We start from the raw sequence: 17,412 nt of genomic DNA on the forward strand, positions 1-17,412 counted from the left end.
CTGTTTCCATCACCAAAGCTTTCAGGGGATCATTTGCAAGCTTCTGGCACCATTTTTGAGTGAATTGCCAAAAGTCAGATTTTTGCTGAAATTGTGACCCCGGGGCTTACGGATTTTTTCAAAAAAGTCTTTTCCGCCGGTTAAGTTGTTGAGGGCTGATTTCTTGTCCTCTGATAAAAAAGACACCGGTTTCCATCACCAAAGCTTTCAGGGGATCATTTGCAAGCTTCTGGCACCATTTTTGAGTGAATTGCCAAAAGTCAGATTTTTGCTGAAATTGTGACCCCGGGGCTTAGGGATTTTTTCAAAAAAGTCTTTTCCGCCGGTTAAGTTGTTGAGGGCTGATTTCTTGTCCTGTGATAAAAAGACTTCTGTTTCCATCGCCAAAGCTTTCTCGGGAGCATTAGCAATCTTCTGGCACCATTTTTGTGTAAATTGCCAAAAGTCAGATTTTTGCTTTAATTGTGACCCCGGGGCTTAGGGATTTTTTCAAAAAAGTCTTTTCCGCAGGTTAAGTTTTCTAGGGCTGATTTCTTGTCCTGTGATAAAAAGACTTCTGTTTCCATCGCCAAAGCTTTCAGGGGAGCATTTGCAAGCTTCTGGCACCATTTTTGAGTGAATTGCCAAAAGTCAGATTTTTGCTGAAATTGTGACCCTGGGGCTTAGGGATTTTTTCAAAAAAGTCTTTTCCGCCGGTTAAGTTGTTGAGGGCTGATTTCTTGTCCTGTGATAAAAAGACTTCTGTTTCCATCGCCAAAGCTTTCTCGGGAGCATTATCAAGCTTCTGGCACCATTTTTGAGTGAATTGCCAAAAGTCAGATTTTTGCTGAAATTGTGACCCCGGGGCTTAGGGATTTTTTCAAAAAAGTCTTTTCCGCCGGTTAAGTTGTTGAGGGCTGATTTCTTGTCCTCTGATAAAAAAGACACCTGTTTCCATCACCAAAGCTTTCAGGGGATCATTTGCAAGCTTCTGGCACCATTTTTGAGTGAATTGCCAAAAGTCAGATTTTTGCTGAAATTGTGACCCCGGGGCTTACGGATTTTTTCAAAAAAGTCTTTTCCGCCGGTTAAGTTGTTGAGGGCTGATTTCTTGTCCTGTGATAAAAAGACTTCTGTTTCCATCGCCAAAGCTTTCTCGGGAGCATTAGCAAGCTTCTGGCACCATTTTTGAGTGAATTGCCAAAAGTCAGATTTTTGCTGAAATTGTGACCCCGGGGCTTAGGGATTTTTTCAAAAAAGTCTTTTCCGCCGGTTAAGTTTTCTAGGGCTGATTTCTTGTCCTGTGATAAAAAGACTTCTGTTTCCATCGCCAAAGCTTTCAGGGGAGCATTAGCAAGCTTCTGGCACCATTTTTGAGTGAATTGCCAAAAGTCAGATTTTTGCTTTAATTGTGACCCCGGGGCTTAGGGATTTTTTCAAAAAAGTCTTTTCCGCAGGTTAAGTTTTCTAGGGCTGATTTCTTGTCCTGTGATAAAAAGACTTCTGTTTCAATCGCCAAAGCTTTCAGGGGAGCATTTGCAAGCTTCTGGCACCATTTTTGAGTGAATTGCCAAAAGTCAGATTTTTGCTGAAATTGTGACCCTGGGGCTTAGGGATTTTTTCAAAAAAGTCTTTTCCGCCGGTTAAGTTGTTGAGGGCTGATTTCTTGTCCTGTGATAAAAAGACTTCTGTTTCCATCGCCAAAGCTTTCTCGGGAGCATTATCAAGCCTCTGGCACCATTTTTGAGTGAATTGCCAAAAGTCAGATTTTTGCTGAAATTGTGACCCCGGGGCTTAGGGATTTTTTCAAAAAAGTCTTTTCCGCCGGTTAAGTTGTTGAGGGCTGATTTCTTGTCCTCTGATAAAAAAGACACCTGTTTCCATCACCAAAGCTTTCAGGGGATCATTTGCAAGCTTCTGGCACCATTTTTGAGTGAATTGCCAAAAGTCAGATTTTTGCTGAAATTGTGACCCCGGGGCTTACGGATTTTTTCAAAAAAGTCTTTTCCGCCGGTTAAGTTTTCTAGGGCTGATTTCTGGTTCTGTGATAAAAAGACTTCTGTTTCCATCGCCAAAGCTTTCAGGGGAGCATTTGCAAGCTTCTGGCACCATTTTTGAGTGAATTGCCAAAAGTCAGATTTTTGCTGAAATTGTGACCCCGGGGCTTAGGGATTTTTTGAAAAAAGTCTTTTCCGCAGGTCAAGTTTTCTTGGGCTGATTTCTTGTCCTGTGATATAAAAGACTTCTGTTTCCATTGCCAAAGCTTTCAGGGGAGCATTTGCAAGCTTCTGGCACCATTTTTGAGTGAATTGCCAAAAGTCAGATTTTTGCTGAAATTGTGACCCCGGGGCTTAGGGATTTTTTCAAAAAAGTCTTTTCCGCCGGTAAAGTTGTTGAGGACTGAATTCTTGCCCTGTGAGAAAAAGACTTCTGTTTCCATCGCCAAAGCTTTCTCGGGAGCATTATCAAGCTTCTGGCACCATTTTTGAGTGAATTGCCAAAAGTCAAATTTTTGCTGAAATTGTGACCCCGGGGCTTAGGGATTTTTTCAAAAAAGTCTTTTCCGCCGGTAAAGTTGTTGAGGACTGAATTCTTGCCCTGTGAGAAAAAGACTTCTGTTTCCATCGCCAAAGCTTTCTCGGGAGCATTATCAAGCTTCTGGCACCATTTTTGAGTGAATTGCCAAAAGTCAAATTTTTGCTGAAATTGTGACCCCGGGGCTTACGGATTTTTTCAAAAAAGTCTTTTCCGCCGGTTAAGTTGTTGAGGGCTGATTTCTTTTCCTGTGATAAAAAGACTTCTGTTTCCATCGCCAAAGCTTTCTCGGGAGCATTAGCAAGCTTCTGGCACCATTTTTGAGTGAATTGCCAAAAGTCAGATTTTTGCTGAAATTGTGACCCCGGGGCTTAGGGATTTTTTCAAAAAAGTCTTTTCCGCCGGTTAAGTTTTCTAGGGCTGATTTCTTGTCCTGTGATAAAAAGACTTCTGTTTCCATCGCCAAAGCTTTCAGGGGAGCATTAGCAAGCTTCTGGCACCATTTTTGAGTGAATTGCCAAAAGTCAGATTTTTGCTTTAATTGTGACCCCGGGGCTTAGGGATTTTTTCAAAAAAGTCTTTTCCGCAGGTTAAGTTTTCTAGGGCTGATTTCTTGTCCTGTGATAAAAAGACTTCTGTTTCAATCGCCAAAGCTTTCAGGGGAGCATTTGCAAGCTTCTGGCACCATTTTTGAGTGAATTGCCAAAAGTCAGATTTTTGCTGAAATTGTGACCCTGGGGCTTAGGGATTTTTTCAAAAAAGTCTTTTCCGCCGGTTAAGTTGTTCAGGGCTGATTTCTTGTCCTGTGATAAAAAGACTTCTGTTTCCATCGCCAAAGCTTTCTCGGGAGCATTATCAAGCCTCTGGCACCATTTTTGAGTGAATTGCCAAAAGTCAGATTTTTGCTGAAATTGTGACCCCGGGGCTTAGGGATTTTTTCAAAAAAGTCTTTTCCGCAGGTTAAGTTTTCTACGGCTGATTACTGGTCCTGTGATAAAAAGATTTCTGTTTCCATCGCTAAAGCTTTCAGGGGAGCATTTGCAAGCTTCTGGCACCATTTTTGAGTGAATTGCCAAAAGTCAGATTTTTGCTGAAATTGTGACCCCGGGGCTTAGGGATTTTTTTCAAAAAAGTCTTTTCCGCCGGTTAAGTTTTCTAGGGCTGATTTCTTGTCCTGTGATAAAAAGACTTCTGTTTCCATCGCCAAAGCTTTCTCGGGAGCATTAGCAAGCTTCTGGCACAATTTTTGGGTAAATTACCAAAAGTCAGATTTTTGCTTTAATTGTGACCCCGGGGCTTAGGGATTATTTCAAAAAAGTCTTTTCCGCAGGTTAACTTGTTGAGGGCTGATTTCTTGTCCTATGATAAAAAGACTTCTGTTTCCATCGCCAAAGCTTTCTCGGGAGCATTAGCAAGCTTCTGGCACCATTTCTGAGTGAATTGCCAAAAGTCAGATTTTTGCTGAAATTGTGACCCCGGGGCTTAGGGATTTTTTCAAAAAAGTCTTTTCCGCCGGTTAAGTTGTTGAGGGCTGATTTCTTGTCCTCTGATAAAAAAGACACCTGTTTCCATCACCAAAGCTTTCAGGGGATCATTTGCAAGCTTCTGGCACCATTTTTGAGTGAATTGCCAAAAGTCAGATTTTTGCTGAAATTGTGACCCCGGGGCTTACGGATTTTTTCAAAAAAGTCTTTTCCGCCGGTTAAGTTTTCTAGGGCTGATTTCTTGTTCTGTGATAAAAAGACTTCTGTTTCCATCGCCAAAGCTTTCAGGGGAGCATTTGCAAGCTTCTGGCACCATTTTTGAGTGAATTGCCAAAAGTCAGATTTTTGCTGAAATTGTGACCCCGGGGCTTAGGGATTTTTTGAAAAAAGTCTTTTCCGCAGGTCAAGTTTTCTTGGGCTGATTTCTTGTCCTGTGATATAAAAGACTTCTGTTTCCATTGCCAAAGCTTTCAGGGGAGCATTTGCAAGCTTCTGGCACCATTTTTGAGTGAATTGCCAAAAGTCAGATTTTTGCTGAAATTGTGACCCCGGGGCTTAGGGATTTTTTCAAAAAAGTCTTTTCCGCCGGTAAAGTTGTTGAGGACTGAATTCTTGCCCTGTGAGAAAAAGACTTCTGTTTCCATCGCCAAAGCTTTCTCGGGAGCATTATCAAGCTTCTGGCACCATTTTTGAGTGAATTGCCAAAAGTCAAATTTTTGCTGAAATTGTGACCCCGGGGCTTAGGGATTTTTTCAAAAAAGTCTTTTCCGCCGGTAAAGTTGTTGAGGACTGAATTCTTGCCTTGTGAGAAAAAGACTTCTGTTTCCATCGCCAAAGCTTTCTCGGGAGCATTATCAAGCTTCTGGCACCATTTTTGAGTGAATTGCCAAAAGTCAAATTTTTGCTGAAATTGTGACCCCGGGGCTTAGGGATTTTTTCAAAAAAGTCTTTTCCGCCGGTTAAGTTGTTGAGGGCTGATTTCTTTTCCTGTGATAAAAAGACTTCTGTTTCCATCGCCAAAGCTTTCTCGGGAGCATTAGCAAGCTTCTGGCACCATTTTTGAGTGAATTGCCAAAAGTCAGATTTTTGCTGAAATTGTGACCCCGGGGCTTAGGGATTTTTTCAAAAAAGTCTTTTCCGCCGGTTAAGTTTTCTAGGGCTGATTTCTTGTCCTGTGATAAAAAGACTTCTGTTTCCATCGCCAAAGCTTTCAGGGGAGCATTAGCAAGCTTCTGGCACCATTTTTGAGTGAATTGCCAAAAGTCAGATTTTTGCTTTAATTGTGACCCCGGGGCTTAGGGATTTTTTCAAAAAAGTCTTTTCCGCAGGTTAAGTTTTCTAGGGCTGATTTCTTGTCCTGTGATAAAAAGACTTCTGTTTCAATCGCCAAAGCTTTCAGGGGAGCATTTGCAAGCTTCTGGCACCATTTTTGAGTGAATTGCCAAAAGTCAGATTTTTGCTGAAATTGTGACCCTGGGGCTTAGGGATTTTTTCAAAAAAGTCTTTTCCGCCGGTTAAGTTGTTGAGGGCTGATTTCTTGTCCTGTGATAAAAAGACTTCTGTTTCCATCGCCAAAGCTTTCTCGGGAGCATTATCAAGCCTCTGGCACCATTTTTGAGTGAATTGCCAAAAGTCAGATTTTTGCTGAAATTGTGACCCCGGGGCTTAGGGATTTTTTCAAAAAAGTCTTTTCCGCCGGTTAAGTTGTTGAGGGCTGATTTCTTGTCCTCTGATAAAAAAGACACCTGTTTCCATCACCAAAGCTTTCAGGGGATCATTTGCAAGCTTCTGGCACCATTTTTGAGTGAATTGCCAAAAGTCAGATTTTTGCTGAAATTGTGACCCCGGGGCTTACGGATTTTTTCAAAAAAGTCTTTTCCGCCGGTTAAGTTGTTGAGGGCTGATTTCTTGTCCTGTGATAAAAAGACTTCTGTTTCCATCGCCAAAGCTTTCTCGGGAGCATTAGCAAGCTTCTGGCACCATTTTTGAGTGAATTGCCAAAAGTCAGATTTTTGCTGAAATTGTGACCCCGGGGCTTAGGGATTTTTTCAAAAAAGTCTTTTCCGCCGGTTAAGTTTTCTAGGGCTGATTTCTTGTCCTGTGATAAAAAGACTTCTGTTTCCATCGCCAAAGCTTTCAGGGGAGCATTAGCAAGCTTCTGGCACCATTTTTGAGTGAATTGCCAAAAGTCAGATTTTTGCTTTAATTGTGACCCCGGGGCTTAGGGATTTTTTCAAAAAAGTCTTTTCCGCAGGTTAAGTTTTCTAGGGCTGATTTCTTGTCCTGTGATAAAAAGACTTCTGTTTCAATCGCCAAAGCTTTCAGGGGAGCATTTGCAAGCTTCTGGCACCATTTTTGAGTGAATTGCCAAAAGTCAGATTTTTGCTGAAATTGTGACCCTGGGGCTTAGGGATTTTTTCAAAAAAGTCTTTTCCGCCGGTTAAGTTGTTGAGGGCTGATTTCTTGTCCTGTGATAAAAAGACTTCTGTTTCCATCGCCAAAGCTTTCTCGGGAGCATTATCAAGCCTCTGGCACCATTTTTGAGTGAATTGCCAAAAGTCAGATTTTTGCTGAAATTGTGACCCCGGGGCTTAGGGATTTTTTCAAAAAAGTCTTTTCCGCCGGTTAAGTTGTTGAGGGCTGATTTCTTGTCCTCTGATAAAAAAGACACCTGTTTCCATCACCAAAGCTTTCAGGGGATCATTTGCAAGCTTCTGGCACCATTTTTGAGTGAATTGCCAAAAGTCAGATTTTTGCTGAAATTGTGACCCCGGGGCTTACGGATTTTTTCAAAAAAGTCTTTTCCGCCGGTAAAGTTGTTGAGGACTGAATTCTTGCCCTGTGAGAAAAAGACTTCTGTTTCCATCGCCAAAGCTTTCTCGGGAGCATTATCAAGCTTCTGGCACCATTTTTGAGTGAATTGCCAAAAGTCAAATTTTTGCTGAAATTGTGACCCCGGGGCTTACGGATTTTTTCAAAAAAGTCTTTTCCGCCGGTTAAGTTGTTGAGGGCTGATTTCTTTTCCTGTGATAAAAAGACTTCTGTTTCCATCGCCAAAGCTTTCTCGGGAGCATTAGCAAGCTTCTGGCACCATTTTTGAGTGAATTGCCAAAAGTCAGATTTTTGCTGAAATTGTGACCCCGGGGCTTAGGGATTTTTTCAAAAAAGTCTTTTCCGCCGGTTAAGTTTTCTAGGGCTGATTTCTTGTCCTGTGATAAAAAGACTTCTGTTTCCATCGCCAAAGCTTTCAGGGGAGCATTAGCAAGCTTCTGGCACCATTTTTGAGTGAATTGCCAAAAGTCAGATTTTTGCTTTAATTGTGACCCCGGGGCTTAGGGATTTTTTCAAAAAAGTCTTTTCCGCAGGTTAAGTTTTCTAGGGCTGATTTCTTGTCCTGTGATAAAAAGACTTCTGTTTCAATCGCCAAAGCTTTCAGGGGAGCATTTGCAAGCTTCTGGCACCATTTTTGAGTGAATTGCCAAAAGTCAGATTTTTGCTGAAATTGTGACCCTGGGGCTTAGGGATTTTTTCAAAAAAGTCTTTTCCGCCGGTTAAGTTGTTCAGGGCTGATTTCTTGTCCTGTGATAAAAAGACTTCTGTTTCCATCGCCAAAGCTTTCTCGGGAGCATTATCAAGCCTCTGGCACCATTTTTGAGTGAATTGCCAAAAGTCAGATTTTTGCTGAAATTGTGACCCCGGGGCTTAGGGATTTTTTCAAAAAAGTCTTTTCCGCAGGTTAAGTTTTCTACGGCTGATTACTGGTCCTGTGATAAAAAGATTTCTGTTTCCATCGCTAAAGCTTTCAGGGGAGCATTTGCAAGCTTCTGGCACCATTTTTGAGTGAATTGCCAAAAGTCAGATTTTTGCTGAAATTGTGACCCCGGGGCTTAGGGATTTTTTTCAAAAAAGTCTTTTCCGCCGGTTAAGTTTTCTAGGGCTGATTTCTTGTCCTGTGATAAAAAGACTTCTGTTTCCATCGCCAAAGCTTTCTCGGGAGCATTAGCAAGCTTCTGGCACAATTTTTGGGTAAATTACCAAAAGTCAGATTTTTGCTTTAATTGTGACCCCGGGGCTTAGGGATTATTTCAAAAAAGTCTTTTCCGCAGGTTAACTTGTTGAGGGCTGATTTCTTGTCCTATGATAAAAAGACTTCTGTTTCCATCGCCAAAGCTTTCTCGGGAGCATTAGCAAGCTTCTGGCACCATTTCTGAGTGAATTGCCAAAAGTCAGATTTTTGCTGAAATTGTGACCCCGGGGCTTAGGGATTTTTTCAAAAAAGTCTTTTCCGCCGGTTAAGTTGTTGAGGGCTGATTTCTTGTCCTCTGATAAAAAAGACACCTGTTTCCATCACCAAAGCTTTCAGGGGATCATTTGCAAGCTTCTGGCACCATTTTTGAGTGAATTGCCAAAAGTCAGATTTTTGCTGAAATTGTGACCCCGGGGCTTACGGATTTTTTCAAAAAAGTCTTTTCCGCCGGTTAAGTTTTCTAGGGCTGATTTCTTGTTCTGTGATAAAAAGACTTCTGTTTCCATCGCCAAAGCTTTCAGGGGAGCATTTGCAAGCTTCTGGCACCATTTTTGAGTGAATTGCCAAAAGTCAGATTTTTGCTGAAATTGTGACCCCGGGGCTTAGGGATTTTTTGAAAAAAGTCTTTTCCGCAGGTCAAGTTTTCTTGGGCTGATTTCTTGTCCTGTGATATAAAAGACTTCTGTTTCCATTGCCAAAGCTTTCAGGGGAGCATTTGCAAGCTTCTGGCACCATTTTTGAGTGAATTGCCAAAAGTCAGATTTTTGCTGAAATTGTGACCCCGGGGCTTAGGGATTTTTTCAAAAAAGTCTTTTCCGCCGGTAAAGTTGTTGAGGACTGAATTCTTGCCCTGTGAGAAAAAGACTTCTGTTTCCATCGCCAAAGCTTTCTCGGGAGCATTATCAAGCTTCTGGCACCATTTTTGAGTGAATTGCCAAAAGTCAAATTTTTGCTGAAATTGTGACCCCGGGGCTTAGGGATTTTTTCAAAAAAGTCTTTTCCGCCGGTAAAGTTGTTGAGGACTGAATTCTTGCCTTGTGAGAAAAAGACTTCTGTTTCCATCGCCAAAGCTTTCTCGGGAGCATTATCAAGCTTCTGGCACCATTTTTGAGTGAATTGCCAAAAGTCAAATTTTTGCTGAAATTGTGACCCCGGGGCTTAGGGATTTTTTCAAAAAAGTCTTTTCCGCCGGTTAAGTTGTTGAGGGCTGATTTCTTTTCCTGTGATAAAAAGACTTCTGTTTCCATCGCCAAAGCTTTCTCGGGAGCATTAGCAAGCTTCTGGCACCATTTTTGAGTGAATTGCCAAAAGTCAGATTTTTGCTGAAATTGTGACCCCGGGGCTTAGGGATTTTTTCAAAAAAGTCTTTTCCGCCGGTTAAGTTTTCTAGGGCTGATTTCTTGTCCTGTGATAAAAAGACTTCTGTTTCCATCGCCAAAGCTTTCAGGGGAGCATTAGCAAGCTTCTGGCACCATTTTTGAGTGAATTGCCAAAAGTCAGATTTTTGCTTTAATTGTGACCCCGGGGCTTAGGGATTTTTTCAAAAAAGTCTTTTCCGCAGGTTAAGTTTTCTAGGGCTGATTTCTTGTCCTGTGATAAAAAGACTTCTGTTTCAATCGCCAAAGCTTTCAGGGGAGCATTTGCAAGCTTCTGGCACCATTTTTGAGTGAATTGCCAAAAGTCAGATTTTTGCTGAAATTGTGACCCTGGGGCTTAGGGATTTTTTCAAAAAAGTCTTTTCCGCCGGTTAAGTTGTTGAGGGCTGATTTCTTGTCCTGTGATAAAAAGACTTCTGTTTCCATCGCCAAAGCTTTCTCGGGAGCATTATCAAGCCTCTGGCACCATTTTTGAGTGAATTGCCAAAAGTCAGATTTTTGCTGAAATTGTGACCCCGGGGCTTAGGGATTTTTTCAAAAAAGTCTTTTCCGCCGGTTAAGTTGTTGAGGGCTGATTTCTTGTCCTCTGATAAAAAAGACACCTGTTTCCATCACCAAAGCTTTCAGGGGATCATTTGCAAGCTTCTGGCACCATTTTTGAGTGAATTGCCAAAAGTCAGATTTTTGCTGAAATTGTGACCCCGGGGCTTACGGATTTTTTCAAAAAAGTCTTTTCCGCCGGTTAAGTTGTTGAGGGCTGATTTCTTGTCCTGTGATAAAAAGACTTCTGTTTCCATCGCCAAAGCTTTCTCGGGAGCATTAGCAAGCTTCTGGCACCATTTTTGAGTGAATTGCCAAAAGTCAGATTTTTGCTGAAATTGTGACCCCGGGGCTTAGGGATTTTTTCAAAAAAGTCTTTTCCGCCGGTTAAGTTTTCTAGGGCTGATTTCTTGTCCTGTGATAAAAAGACTTCTGTTTCCATTGCCAAAGCTTTCAGGGGAGCATTTGCAAGCTTCTGGCACCATTTTTGAGTGAATTGCCAAAAGTCAGATTTTTGCTTTAATTGTGACCCCGGGGCTTAGGGATTTTTTCAAAAAAGTCTTTTCCGCCGGTTAAGTTTTCTAGGGCTGATTTCTTTTCCTGTGATAAAAAGACTTCTGTTTCCATCGCCAAAGCTTTCTCGGGAGCATTAGCAAGCTTCTGGCACCATTTTTGAGTGAATTGCCAAAAGTCAGATTTTTGCTGAAATTGTGACCCCGGGGCTTAGGGATTTTTTCAAAAAAGTCTTTTCCGCCGGTTAAGTTTTCTAGGGCTGATTTCTTGTCCTGTGATAAAAAGACTTCTGTTTCCATCGCCAAAGCTTTCAGGGGAGCATTAGCAAGCTTCTGGCACCATTTTTGAGTGAATTGCCAAAAGTCAGATTTTTGCTTTAATTGTGACCCCGGGGCTTAGGGATTTTTTCAAAAAAGTCTTTTCCGCAGGTTAAGTTTTCTAGGGCTGATTTCTTGTCCTGTGATAAAAAGACTTCTGTTTCAATCGCCAAAGCTTTCAGGGGAGCATTTGCAAGCTTCTGGCACCATTTTTGAGTGAATTGCCAAAAGTCAGATTTTTGCTGAAATTGTGACCCTGGGGCTTAGGGATTTTTTCAAAAAAGTCTTTTCCGCCGGTTAAGTTGTTGAGGGCTGATTTCTTGTCCTGTGATAAAAAGACTTCTGTTTCCATCGCCAAAGCTTTCTCGGGAGCATTATCAAGCCTCTGGCACCATTTTTGAGTGAATTGCCAAAAGTCAGATTTTTGCTGAAATTGTGACCCCGGGGCTTAGGGATTTTTTCAAAAAAGTCTTTTCCGCCGGTTAAGTTGTTGAGGGCTGATTTCTTGTCCTCTGATAAAAAAGACACCTGTTTCCATCACCAAAGCTTTCAGGGGATCATTTGCAAGCTTCTGGCACCATTTTTGAGTGAATTGCCAAAAGTCAGATTTTTGCTGAAATTGTGACCCCGGGGCTTACGGATTTTTTCAAAAAAGTCTTTTCCGCCGGTTAAGTTGTTGAGGGCTGATTTCTTGTCCTGTGATAAAAAGACTTCTGTTTCCATCGCCAAAGCTTTCTCGGGAGCATTAGCAAGCTTCTGGCACCATTTTTGAGTGAATTGCCAAAAGTAAGATTTTTGCTGAAATTGTGACCCCGGGGCTTAGGGATTTTTTCAAAAAAGTCTTTTCCGCCGGTTAAGTTTTCTAGGGCTGATTTCTTGTCCTGTGATAAAAAGACTTCTGTTTCCATTGCCAAAGCTTTCAGGGGAGCATTTGCAAGCTTCTGGCACCATTTTTGAGTGAATTGCCAAAAGTCAGATTTTTGCTTTAATTGTGACCCCGGGGCTTAGGGATTTTTTCAAAAAAGTCTTTTCCGCAGGTTAAGTTTTCTAGGGCTGATTTCTTGTCCTGTGATAAAAAGACTTCTGTTTCAATCGCCAAAGCTTTCAGGGGAGCATTTGCAAGCTTCTGGCACCATTTTTGAGTGAATTGCCAAAAGTCAGATTTTTCCTGAAATTGTGACCCTGGGGCTTAGGGATTTTTTCAAAAAAGTCTTTTCCGCCGGTTAAGTTGTTGAGGGCTGATTTCTTGTCCTGTGATAAAAAGACTTCTGTTTCCATCGCCAAAGCTTTCTCGGGAGCATTATCAAGCCTCTGGCACCATTTTTGAGTGAACTGCCAAAAGTCAGATTTTTGCTGAAATTGTGACCCCGGGGCTTACGGATTTTTTCAAAAAAGTCTTTTCCGCCGGTTAAGTTTTCTAGGGCTGATTTCTGGTTCTGTGATAAAAAGACTTCTGTTTCCATCGCCAAAGCTTTCAGGGGAGCATTTGCAAGCTTCTGGCACCATTTTTGAGTGAATTGCCAAAAGTCAGATTTTTGCTGAAATTGTGACCCCGGGGCTTAGGGATTTTTTGAAAAAAGTCTTTTCCGCAGGTTAAGTTTTCTTGGGCTGATTTCTTGTCCTGTGATATAAAAGACTTCTGTTTCCATTGCCAAAGCTTTCAGGGGAGCATTTGCAAGCTTCTGGCACCATTTTTGATTGAATTGCCAAAAGTCAGATTTTTGCTGTAATTGTGACCCCGGGGCTTAGGGATTATTTCAAAAATGTCTTTCCCGCCGGTTAAGTTGTTGAGGACTGAATTCTTGCCCTGTGAGAAAAAGACTTCTGTTTCCATCGCCAAAGCTTTCTGTGGATCATTTGCAAGCCTCTGGCACCATTTTTGAGTGAATTGCCAAAAGTCAGATTTTTGCTGAAATTGTGACCCCGGGGCTTAGGGATTTTTTCAAAAAAGTCTTTTCCGCCGGTTAAGTTTTCTAGGGCTGATTTCTTGTCCTGTGATAAAAAGACTTCTGTTTCCATCGCCAAAGCTTTCTCGGGAGCATTATCAAGCCTCTGGCACCATTTTTGAGTGAATTGCCAAAAGTCAGATTTTTGCTGAAATTGTGACCCCGGGGCTTAGGGATTTTTTCAAAAAAGTCTTTTCCGCCGGTTAAGTTGTTGAGGGCTGATTTCTTGTCCTCTGATAAAAAAGACACCTGTTTCCATCACCAAAGCTTTCAGGGGATCATTTGCAAGCTTCTGGCACCATTTTTGAGTGAATTGCCAAAAGTCAGATTTTTGCTGAAATTGTGACCCCGGGGCTTACGGATTTTTTCAAAAAAGTCTTTTCCGCCGGTTAAGTTGTTGAGGGCTGATTTCTTGTCCTGTGATAAAAAGACTTCTGTTTCCATCGCCAAAGCTTTCTCGGGAGCATTAGCAAGCTTCTGGCACCATTTTTGAGTGAATTGCCAAAAGTAAGATTTTTGCTGAAATTGTGACCCCGGGGCTTAGGGATTTTTTCAAAAAAGTCTTTTCCGCCGGTTAAGTTTTCTAGGGCTGATTTCTTGTCCTGTGATAAAAAGACTTCTGTTTCCATTGCCAAAGCTTTCAGGGGAGCATTTGCAAGCTTCTGGCACCATTTTTGAGTGAATTGCCAAAAGTCAGATTTTTGCTTTAATTGTGACCCCGGGGCTTAGGGATTTTTTCAAAAAAGTCTTTTCCGCAGGTTAAGTTTTCTAGGGCTGATTTCTTGTCCTGTGATAAAAAGACTTCTGTTTCAATCGCCAAAGCTTTCAGGGGAGCATTTGCAAGCTTCTGGCACCATTTTTGAGTGAATTGCCAAAAGTCAGATTTTTCCTGAAATTGTGACCCTGGGGCTTAGGGATTTTTTCAAAAAAGTCTTTTCCGCCGGTTAAGTTGTTGAGGGCTGATTTCTTGTCCTGTGATAAAAAGACTTCTGTTTCCATCGCCAAAGCTTTCTCGGGAGCATTATCAAGCCTCTGGCACCATTTTTGAGTGAACTGCCAAAAGTCAGATTTTTGCTGAAATTGTGACCCCGGGGCTTACGGATTTTTTCAAAAAAGTCTTTTCCGCCGGTTAAGTTTTCTAGGGCTGATTTCTGGTTCTGTGATAAAAAGACTTCTGTTTCCATCGCCAAAGCTTTCAGGGGAGCATTTGCAAGCTTCTGGCACCATTTTTGAGTGAATTGCCAAAAGTCAGATTTTTGCTGAAATTGTGACCCCGGGGCTTAGGGATTTTTTGAAAAAAGTCTTTTCCGCAGGTTAAGTTTTCTTGGGCTGATTTCTTGTCCTGTGATATAAAAGACTTCTGTTTCCATTGCCAAAGCTTTCAGGGGAGCATTTGCAAGCTTCTGGCACCATTTTTGATTGAATTGCCAAAAGTCAGATTTTTGCTGTAATTGTGACCCCGGGGCTTAGGGATTATTTCAAAAATGTCTTTCCCGCCGGTTAAGTTGTTGAGGACTGAATTCTTGCCCTGTGAGAAAAAGACTTCTGTTTCCATCGCCAAAGCTTTCAGTGGATCATTTGCAAGCCTCTGGCACCATTTTTGAGTGAATTGCCAAAAGTCAAATTTTTGCTGAAATTGTGACCCCGGGGCTTAGGGATTTTTTCAAAAAAGTCTTTTCCGCCGGTTAAGTTTTCTAGGGCTGATTTCTTGTCCTGTGATAAAAAAGACTTCTGTTTCCATCACCAAAGCTATCAGGGGAGCATTAGCAAGCTTCTGGCACCATTTTTGAGTGAATTGCCAAAAGTCAGATTTTTGCTGTAATTGTGACCCCGGGGCTTAGGGATTTTTTCAAAAAAGTCTTTTCCGCAGGTTAAGTTTTCGAGGGCTGATTTCTTGTCCTGTGATAAAAAGACTCCTGTTTCCATCGCCAAAGCTTTCAGGGGAGCATTTGCAAGCTTCTGGAATCATTTTTGAGTGAATTGCCAAAAGTCAGATTTTTGCTGAAATTGTGACCCCGGGGCTTAGGGATTTTTTCAAAAAAGTCTTTTCCGCAGGTTAAGTTTTTTAGGGCTGATTTCTTGTCCTGTGATAAAAAAGACTTCTGTTTCCATCACCAAAGCTTTCAGGGGATCATTTGCAAGCTTCTGGCACCATTTTTGAGTGCATTGCCAAAAGTCGGATTTTTGCTGAAATTATGACCCCGGGGCTTAGGGATTTTTTCAAAAAAGTCTTTTCCGCAGGTTAAGTTTTTGAGGGCTGATTTCTTATCCTGTGATAAAAAGACTTCTGTTTCCATCGCCAAAGCTTTCAGGGGAGCATTTGCAAGCTTCTGGAATCATTTTTGAGTGAATTGCCAAAAGTCAGATTTTTGCTGAAATTGTGACCCCGGGGCTTAGGGATTTTTTCAAAAAAGTCTTTTCCGCAGGTTAAGTTTTCGAGGGCTGATTTCTTGTCCTGTGATAAAAAGACTTCTGTTTCCATCGCCAAAGCTTTCAGGGGAGCATTTGCAAGCTGCTGGCACCATTTTTGAGTGAATTGCCAAAAGTCAGATTTTTGCTGAAATTGTGACCCCGGGGCTTAGGGATTTTTTCAAAAAAGTCTTTTCTGCAGGTTAAGTTTTCTAGGGCTGATTTCTTGTCCTGTGATAAAAAGACTTCTGTTTCCATCGCCAAAGCTTTCAGGGGAGCATTTGCAAGCTTCTGGCACCATTTTTGAGTGAATTGCCAAAAGTCAGATTTTTGCTGAAATTGTGACCCCGGGGCTTAGGGATTTTTTCAAAAAAGTCTTTTCCGCAGGTTAAGTTTTCTAGGGCTGATTACTTGTCCTGTGATAAAAAGACTTCTGTTTCCATCGCCAAAGCTTTCAGGGGAGCATTTGCAAGCTTCTGGCACCATTTTTGAGTGAATTGCCAAAAGTCAGATTTTTGCTGAAATTGTGACCCCGGGGCTTAGGGATTTTTTCAAAAAAGTCTTTTCCGCCGGTTAAGTTTTTGAGGGCCGATTTCTTGTCCTGTGATAAAAAGACTTCTGTTTCCATCGCCAAAGCTTTCTCGGGAGCATTAGCAATCTTCTGGCACCATTTTTGGGTAAATTGCCAAAAGTCAGATTTTTGCTATAATTGTGACCCCGGGGCTTAGGGATTTTTTCAAAAAAGTCTTTTCCGCAGGTTAAGTTTTCGAGGGCTGATTTCTTGTCCTGTGATAAAAAGACTCCTGTTTCCATCGCCAAAGCTTTCAGGGGAGCATTTGCAAGCTTCTGGAATCATTTTTGAGTGAATTGCCAAAAGTCAGATTGTTGCTGAAATTGTGACCCCGGGGCTTAGGGATTTTTTCAAAAAAGTCTTTTCCGCAGGTTAAGTTTTTGAGGGCTGATTTCTTGTCCTGTGATAAAAAGACTTCTGTTTCCATCGCCAAAGCTTTCAGGGGAGCATTTGCAAGCTTCTGGCACCATTTTTGAGTGAATTGCCAAAAGTCAGATTTTTGCTGAAATTGTGACCCCGGGGCTTAGGGATTTTTTCAAAAAAGTCTTTTCCGCAGGTTAAGTTTTTTAGGGCTGATTTCTTGTCCTGTGATAAAAAAGACTTCTGTTTCCATCACCAAAGCTTTCAGGGGATCATTTGCAAGCTTCTGGCACCATTTTTGAGTGAATTGCCAAAAGTCGGATTTTTGCTGAAATTATGACCCCGGGGCTTAGGGATTTTTTCAGAAAAGTCTTTTCCGCAGGTTAAGTTTTTGAGGGCTGATTTCTTATCCTGTGATAAAAAGACTTCTGTTTCCATCGCCAAAGCTTTCAGGGGAGCATTTGCAAGCTTCTGGCACCATTTTTGAGTGAATTGCCAAAAGTCAGATTTTTGCTGAAATTGTGACCCCGGGACTTAGGGATTTTTTCAAAAAAGTCTTTTCCGCAGGTTAAGTTTTCGAGGGCTGATTTCTTGTCCTGTGATAAACAGACTTCTGTTTCCATCGCCAAAGCTTTCAGGGGAGCATTTGCAAGCTTCTGGCACCATTTTTGAGTGAATTGCCAAAAGTCAGATTTTTGCTGAAATTGTGACCCCGGGGCCTAGGGATTTTTTCAAAAAAGTCTTTTCCGCAGGTTAAGTTTTCGAGGGCTGATTTCTTGTCCTGTGAGAAAAAGACTTCTGTTTCCATCACCAAAGCTTTCAGGGGATCATTTGCAAGCTTCTGGCACCATTTTTGAGTGAATTGCCAAAAGTCGGATTTTTGCTGAAATTATGACCCCGGGGCTTAGGGATTTTTTCAGAAAAGTCTTTTCCGCAGGTTAAGTTTTTGAGGGCTGATTTCTTATCCTGTGATAAAAAGACTTCTGTTTCCATCGCCAAAGCTTTCAGGGGAGCATTTGCAAGCTGCTGGCACCATTTTTGAGTGAATTGCCAAAAGTCAGATTTTTGCTGAAATTGTGACCCCGGGACTTAGGGATTTTTTCAAAAAAGTCTTTTCCGCAGGTTAAGTTTTCGAGGGCTGATTTCTTGTCCTGTGATAAACAGACTTCTGTTTCCATCGCCAAAGCTTTCAGGGGAGCATTTGCAAGCTTCTGGCACCATTTTTGAGTGAATTGCCAAAAGTAGGATTTTTGCTGAAATTGTGACCCCGGGGCCTAGGGATTTTTTCAAAAAAGTCTTTTCCGCAGGTTAGGTTTTCGAGGGCTGATTTCTTGTCCTGTGAGAAAAAGACTTCT

This window comes from Podarcis liolepis (genome assembly GCF_965112155.1).
Source record: "Podarcis liolepis genome assembly, chromosome: 5".
Lineage (NCBI taxonomy): Eukaryota > Metazoa > Chordata > Lepidosauria > Squamata > Lacertidae > Podarcis > Podarcis liolepis.